Raw genomic sequence first — 7,701 nt, 5'->3', positions numbered from 1 at the left:
CTTCCAGACTACTGAACTGAAATGAGCGCATCTGACAGATACTGATCAGAAATACATAGCCTCTTTCTACTCTTAGCTCAGTAATAGTCTTTGGTGTTTGTCAGTATATATATTTATTCCAACTGTCTATCCAGAAACTGACCAAAAAGTGGGGTCTGGAAAATTAGTATGAAAAAAACCTCTATAGAAAAGCATTTTAATTCCACTCAGATGTTTGTTAGAGAAAGATGAAGTTACAAATCAGCAACATGGAGGTTGTAAGCCCAGGCTGGTAATGGTCAGCTGAATTACTCCCGTGCTACAGCAAGTATATGAGGAAAAGTAGTGCAACATGAACAGATGAAGCTATTTCTTCTCATTCAGAAGATATACTCCATGTTTCCCTTCTGATGCTTATCAGCTGGATGATAATACCAGATAATTGAATTTACAGCTTTGGAGAAAAATCAAATCTACTTAGGGACACTAGGATTCCTTTTCAGATAGCAAACAAACATTTTATGAGTGGCAGTATGCCTTGTAAGACTTCTTTCACTTCTCTAACCAAGGCTGCGTGGATTAGGGTTGGGGCAGCCAAGCAGGGTATGGAGCAGTGCTTCCTCCTGTAGAGCTGACTCACTCCAGCACTGCTCCCACTCTCACTTCTTGCCCCTGTCCCTGTCCCTGTCCCCTTCCCTCTCCTTCCTCATGGAGCTGGGTGAGATGACCCCCTGGCTATAATAGCACTTCCATCAGCATCTCCTTCCACCTGTTTTGGAAAAACACCACAGACATATTTACCATGTGTGATGCTAGCTCAGGAGCCATGGTAACCTGCAGTAAAGTGTAGTTTTGCAAAAGAATCCTGTGCAGGTAGCATGCAGATGGCTTGCCTTTCTGTATTGACACAGGATAGAGTTCCTCCTCTTACAGCTTGGAGATTTGCAGCAATTTATCTTCAAATTTGAATTAGCCAATGAAGTCATTCTTTTTTTGTTGTTGTGACTGAGACTCAGATAAAGAGTCCCCCAGACAAATTCCTTTTTGCCTCGGGAATGTGTTTAGGGTCTTCATCCGGACTGATAAAGCTTGCACATTTGCAGTAGGTTGCCACCAGTATATGCAGACAGTTATTTATATATGCATACAGATACATGCACATACATATGTTTGTAGTATTTATCTCTATATAGTCTATAATTGTGCATATATGTGTATTCTATACTTATTTTATTAATTAATTCAATATCCTTGGTATTAATCACAGCTAGATAACTTGAATTTTAGTTAGAGGATATAGAGCAATTGCAGGTGGAGCACTGCCTGGCTGTCTCAAGGTGTCATCTGAATACACCACGGACCCAGATGCCATGTTTCTTTATCCATCAAGCACTGTTCCCCTTTGTGGGGGCAGAAATCACAAATCACAGTCTGCAAAAAGAATAAACTATGTGAACAACATCTTATTACAGTGCTAGGAATTGTACTAATGAAACAATATCTGACTTGTAGGCATGTGAAGGTAAGAACATTATCACACAATAGGTGTGTCAAAATGGTATGATCATCCTTATGGTTTAGAGAAGAACTAGATAAGGAAAAAAGGGACGTGTAAACCATCAAGGTTTTAGCAGGACATTTGCCTTCTTTTGCCATGTCACACTGGGAAGATGGACCACCAAGGAAATGAAATTCTAACTATATTTAAGAAGCGATGTTGATGACTGAGGTGGTGTTGTGCTAGTAAAACCTTAGGGTAAGCCCAGGAAGGGGTGCTCTCTGGTCACAGTTTAAAGGAACCTACAGGGCTGATGCCCAGTCCAGGCAGAAATGGAATTATTATTGCAGATGTAAATTAAATGGTGTATTAGGAATAGAGCATTTCTCTAATACGCATTTCCAAAAATTATAATAAAAAAGAACTGAGCAAGGCTCCCTAAGCAATGCATTGGAGAAATTATACTGCAAGTCTAACATACAAACACGTGTAGGGAAATGAGATACAGAGTAGCTTCATTATCTTCAACCTCATTGATTAAAGCTTGCTTTTTTTTTTTTTTTTAAAGTTGAGCACAAAGCACAAGCAGTAGAAGCTGATTACCAAATTAACTAAAAAGGTAAGCACTAGAAACTTTCTACCCCTCAGATCCTCAGCTTCTGATGTTTTTCAAGGTCTTGATTAATGAGCATCACCTGAAGGTCTTGTTTATGCTATTTATCTGCTGCTGGCCACTGCAAGCATTCCTAGTGATGACCTATAGAGAACCACAGTGTGGGATCTCTTTGCCTATTGAAGGTATTGTACAATTGCTTTATGTTTCTAGTATGCCTCAACAAAAGGGATGTTATAGAAAGACCTTTTTTGTGACTGATATTTCACAGATTTTGGATGTAAGAAGGAATGAGGTTCCATAATATGTTTATTCTTGGAGTTTTGTAACTTATGACATGGTTATCTTTTGTTGATGTTTTGAGGCCTGAACATAAGAGAAAGAAATGATAACCTACAGCAGGATTAGATATCTAGGATCTGGGGGTCTGTGCTTATTTCTGTCAAAACTCTTTCTAAGTTTTGCATGTGTGAGAGAACTAGTCTCTGCTTGGCTGTCCTGTGGGAGGATGGTTTGGGGTGGGGTACAGCCACCTGTAACAGCAAGGCTGAAAGGCACCTTCCATCCTGCTGAGAGAATAAGGCAGAAGAGGTGGGAGAGGAATTCAGTAGCCATTGAATTCTACTCGCAACTCCCCACAGACTTGAAACCCAGAGGAGGTTTGAAATGAAGTCTGGGAAATTGGATGAAATAATTTCTTTCTGTAAGTGCTTGTGATGTTGGGAACTTCTATGGCTGTTTTTAAAGAGCTCTGGTGGTTCCTGTTACACACCTGCTCTCTGGTTGCTGTGAGGGTTTTAGGCTGCAGCCTGGCAGCCACAGATCTGCTCTGGCCCTGTCCTGTTTCTGCTTGACTAAACCATGTGCCTGTGAACCAACTGCTGCCCTGCTCTGCCCAGCGCCCTGCCTTTCACCTCTAAGCTGTAGCTGAGAAATAGTGCTCAACCATCTTTCATTCTTACTGCTCCTTTATTTTAAGCCGCTTTTACAGTGATAGTTGCTTTTCCACTTGCCATTAATGAAATCTATAAATTCCTCTCTCCTTTCTTAAATAACATTCTGTTGAAGCCTCTCATCTTCTAGCTCTCTTTTACTATTAACATAATACGTGTCTTTTTACTTCCACCAGTCTGTCTGAAAAGTGACTCTGAAATTGCCTTAATCTTTGATGTTCTCTCTGTAAGAGTTTGGTGGGATCTTATTTTAGAGACAAAAATAAGCTCCTCCTGCTACAGCTGCCAAATTAACATGGATAGGATAAAACAAAGTGAATCTATTTCTTTGTTCGTATGTTGAAAGGAAACCTATTTATGTTAAAGCTATTTGCTTTATTCAGACTTATGCCATCCCTGAGCCTGCCTGTGTAGCTAAAAGAGTCAGGTCCCAGTTTTCAGTTGTTTGCCATTCTGAAAGCTGTCTACAGACCTGGATGGACAAAGCTCATCTTATTGGTGCCTGTGAAGTTTCAGAAGATGACTAGTTCTCAGATCAGAGGCTAAATATGCAGTCAGTTTAATGCCTGGAGGTGAGAGAGAGCAATCGGCTCATTTGTATGCTGGGCAAGCTCAACGTTGAAATCTTCAGTGCCATTCTAGTTAGTTTTCTGCTAAAACATCAATGTTCCTGAGAATCTTAGTAGTTAAATTCCCGAGGTTTTTAGCAACTGAGGCCATGCCATTGGTTTTCCATTGAGATGCAGATAGGGAGCCCTGAATCTCCCTGCGCTGCTGTGAGCCCCTGTGTGTGCTGTGCATCCCATATCTGCCCCTATTGCCTTTCCTGGCCTCTGGAATGGAGACCCCTTCACCAGCCTCAGTGAAAGGTGCATAACTGACTGCCCTTCCTGAAAGAAAGATGCAGAGGGGTACAATTGGGCACTTCGGTTAACTTTGTAAGTGCATTTTGTAGGTTTTTCCTGATCCTGGTAACATGATTCACTTTTCTGGAGTGACCCCCATTTCACAAGATGTGTGTGTCTCACTATCTTGCAGTGAGTAAAATATTTTTTCATTATGATTTATTAAACTTAACGTAAAATGTGCTTTAACATGTTTTTGTTTTGTTTTTTTAGTTTTGAGTTCCTTTTAACAATTGAAAACAGGTAGCACTGCTTATTTTTATTTATTCTTTCAAAATCATGCAGTTCTAATCCATTAAGATTCATAGAGGTAGTATGTCTGTTGATACTGCTGTTTATTTGCTTTCCTGTCTCTTTGTAACCAGCACTCAACTTCTGCTTTTTTACTAAAACAGTGATGTTTCAGTGTTTTTGGTGAGGTTGAGAAAGACTGAATCATAGCAAAGGGACTCAGAAGAACTTCCAAAGATAATACTCCTCTCTTCTGAGTGGGATCAGCTGTGGTTCTGTTGTGCCTTACAGATGTTTCAGAGTTTCTGTATTTGAAAGTATCAAGTAGAGGAGCTACCAGTTTGGCAATAATTCCAATGCTTCACTACATTTTTAGGGTTCATCAGTATGGTTTTCTTATTTTCTTCTGATTTTCCTTTTTACAAAGCATTCCATTGACTCTTCTCTACTATAAATTCTGCCTGAGTACTGTCTTGCTCCCTCAGCCTCTTTCTCTCAGTAATGAAGATATCATTGTTCACCCTTTCTCTCACAGATCATATTTTCTTATTCTCTGATCATGCTGTGCTCTCTGCTCGCTTACTAGCTCTCCTGAAGCAGAGTGCATTGAGATCTATTTGTGCTGGAGCTGGGCTAGTGCAGTGCTGTTCTAAATCATTTCAGGGAAGCAGCAGGATCAGAAGAGAACCTAGCAATATCTTCTTGAAAGAAGAAAGCAAGAGAGGGGAGGCCATTTTTTTTGTGATAAAGCCAAGCAAATGGTTAAGTTTTCTAAGTTCAAGATTTAGAAAATAGAAATCCCATGAATCCCATTGGTGATGCAGAAGCAGTGAATCAAGTATAGGTGATATTCCCAGACTATGAGGAGCTTGTTTAAATCTAGCTGCAAAAGGATTTTGCAGTAAGGAGTTGTAATGATAGGAGGGAAATAGTGTGTGAGCGATTTAAGGGAAAAAGTAGTCCCCTACGTGGGTAATGAAGGCTGTGCTGCATTGGAGGCAGGCTGCTGGGGCTGTAATTTAGCGAGAGAGACAGCGATTGCATTTCTGTTGGTAAGTCTTAATGAAATTGAACTATTTATAGTGGGACAGTTGCTCTAACAGTTCCATTGCCAAGATTTTAAGGGAAGACCTTAGGTCATAAAAAATGACAGCACAACAACTAGCATCTGAGATAAAGAATTTACTGTGTGGGAGAGAAGGGCAAAGAACATGTTAATTATACAGCATATGCCTACTTTCATTCATACGGATGGAGAAGGAGAATATGTTTCAACGGATCATCATTACTACTTTGGAGATGTGTTTAGACTGAGAAATACCTGCTTCCACCAAGGCTGGGATGGTTCCTGTACTTGGGCAGCGCATGCTGCTACCAACCCTGCCCACAGTGCTGGGATCAATGCTGCTGTCTCCATTTCAGCTCCCCCTTGTACGAAGTGAGAGGAACATATTTTGAGGCTGTGTCATGCCTCAGGTTCCGTGGACAACAAATGCACTCTCCAGCAGGGAGGATCTGGTTCTGAAGTTATTTCTCAATGGATCTACCAGATGTATATTTGGAGGGGTGTGGGGGGGGTGCATTTCCAATTCCAATTGCTTTTTTCCTGAAGTTGCAGCAAAAGCAAAGCTTAAAGAATCCATTCCATGCCCTGCTTTCTAGGCACCAAAGTGTCCCACGAAGGACAAGTCAACTGTTCAAAAGTCACAGTGGTCCTGGAGGGATTCCTCTCCTTCACCATCATTCAGGTCCTTCTATCTGTTTCCCTCCTTTCATCCTTTTCTCTGGATTATCCTATAGGGCTCTTGCATTATTTTGGAAAGGTGCTTCTGCAATCTGAAGAGTAATTGAGGCAATCAGATGCTGTCTTACAGAGCTAACTGCTGGTGGAAACTATGAGGATGATAGAAGTGTGGGGAAGGGGTGGGGGAGGGGAAATGTTGAAGATTAAAACCTATGTAAAATGATTGAGAAAAGGTAAGACTGGACAGGGCTGCCTTTACTCTCCTCATTGTGAGGCACTCACTTATGCAACACACAGTTCTCCTTGCTGCTGCCAGTCATCATGTCTGTGGTTTGTGTCACACTGCGCTATGCTAAAAGCAGGCAAAGAAAGTGATGGCTATGGCAATCTAATGCCAGAACATTCATTTTATGGGATCTAGTGTAGAAGGGCAGATGTGCTTCAAGAAGCCACAAAAAATGAGAGAAATTGTTTTGAAGGCATTAATCAAAGACCTGAAACTCTATTTTTATTTTTTTTTTTGCCATCCTGAAGCTCAGGGTAGAAGAAATCTGGGTTTGAATATTTCTTTCAAAAATCAGCTGCCAAGAAAATGGGCTCACATCCAGGGCTTTGGGGAAATGAATGGCAGGGTTCCTGCTGGCTGTGGCAGCACAAAGATCTGGCTCTTGGTTAGGATGCAGTAAGGGGGGAGGGAGGGATGAGAGGGGCTGGTCCACCTTCTTTACCCCACTCAGAAAAAAACTCACTGGAGCTTGTATTGGGGTAAATTAACAGTTCTTAGTGGTTTTGGAGAGATTTGGACTGCACTTGTTCATGCTTTGGTGGGCAGCAGGATTGGTTTGGGGCTTTGCCAATGATAGCTGGTCTTTCACCATTAACATCTCAGACAAATATATTGGCTTTTCATTACTCCAGGTCTCATCTTGGAAAGCCCACATCTTTTTATGTGTGAAATAAATTTTCCTTATATAAATCTGCAAGATACAATGAGTGAGGACAGAAGGAGGAATAAGCAGGAGGGGAAGCAAACTGAAAGAAAACTGGTGACGGACTGAGGAGAGGAGGGAGGGAAGGCACGGCATGGAGTAGGGGCAAGCAGAGGATGCTTGGGTAAATTCTTCACCTACATTTCTGACCTACCCTCCTGCTGAATCACAGGTTTGGATTTTCAATTTAGGCATGACCTTTAGAAAAATAGTAATATGAATAGGTGGCTGATTGCTATCAGATAGAAATGGACCCTGTTCAATTAAAAGTCCAGATGCACTGCTAGGGGAGTTCAAGGGTTAATAATCAGTTATACAAATCACCAGCAACTAAGCATATAAACAAGCTAATGGATAGAAACTCTCTTGCTTTCTGCTGAATCTAGGAAACCATTATGTTGGGGGGGAAAAAATGAGAGGGTAGATATTGAAAATGCCTGTATTCCAGGGCTCAGCCACACAAATCCTCACATTGCCTCATACAAGAAACTCTCTGATAAGGTTCATTGCCTTGTTCCAAATGAAGTTCATCCAAATTAAAGTACTCTTAAATTTCACATTCTGCACATATGTGGATCACAAATGCAGATGGTATTATGGACAGAATTGAATGGCCTGATCTGCATGTTATAATTTCATCTCCCTCCTCCTGGAAAGATGAGAAATAATCACAAATTCTTGATCTACTGGAAGAGCAGGCTTTTTCCTGTGGTAACACATCTTCCCTTTTCTTGTTGGGAAGTTCTATGTGCATTTCCTTTTTTTTTTTTTTTTTTTTTTCCCCCCCTT

General features: G+C 41.0%; 1 long non-coding RNA gene across 3 annotated transcripts in view; it reads left to right on the top strand.

Annotated features, from left to right (window-relative positions):
• Nucleotides 1-2,226: 2,226 nt before the first annotated feature.
• LOC109366230 overlaps nucleotides 2,227-7,701 on the top strand; it is a 7,085-nt gene continuing 1,610 nt past the window's right edge. For 2 of the 3 annotated variants that reach the window (XR_002112422.1, XR_002112420.1), the window contains exons 1-2: nucleotides 2,238-2,275; nucleotides 6,842-7,036. This is a non-coding gene — a long non-coding RNA (uncharacterized LOC109366230). Of the gene's footprint in view, nucleotides 2,276-6,841; nucleotides 7,037-7,701 lie in introns of all 3 variants that reach the window. The other variant, XR_002112421.1, reaches the window with a different exon arrangement.

Source organism: Meleagris gallopavo, chromosome 2, assembly GCF_000146605.3.
Source record: "Meleagris gallopavo isolate NT-WF06-2002-E0010 breed Aviagen turkey brand Nicholas breeding stock chromosome 2, Turkey_5.1, whole genome shotgun sequence".
NCBI lineage: Eukaryota > Metazoa > Chordata > Aves > Galliformes > Phasianidae > Meleagris > Meleagris gallopavo.
The sequence above is the reverse complement of the archived record's forward strand: the minus strand, read 5'-3'. Positions and strand labels throughout refer to the sequence as shown.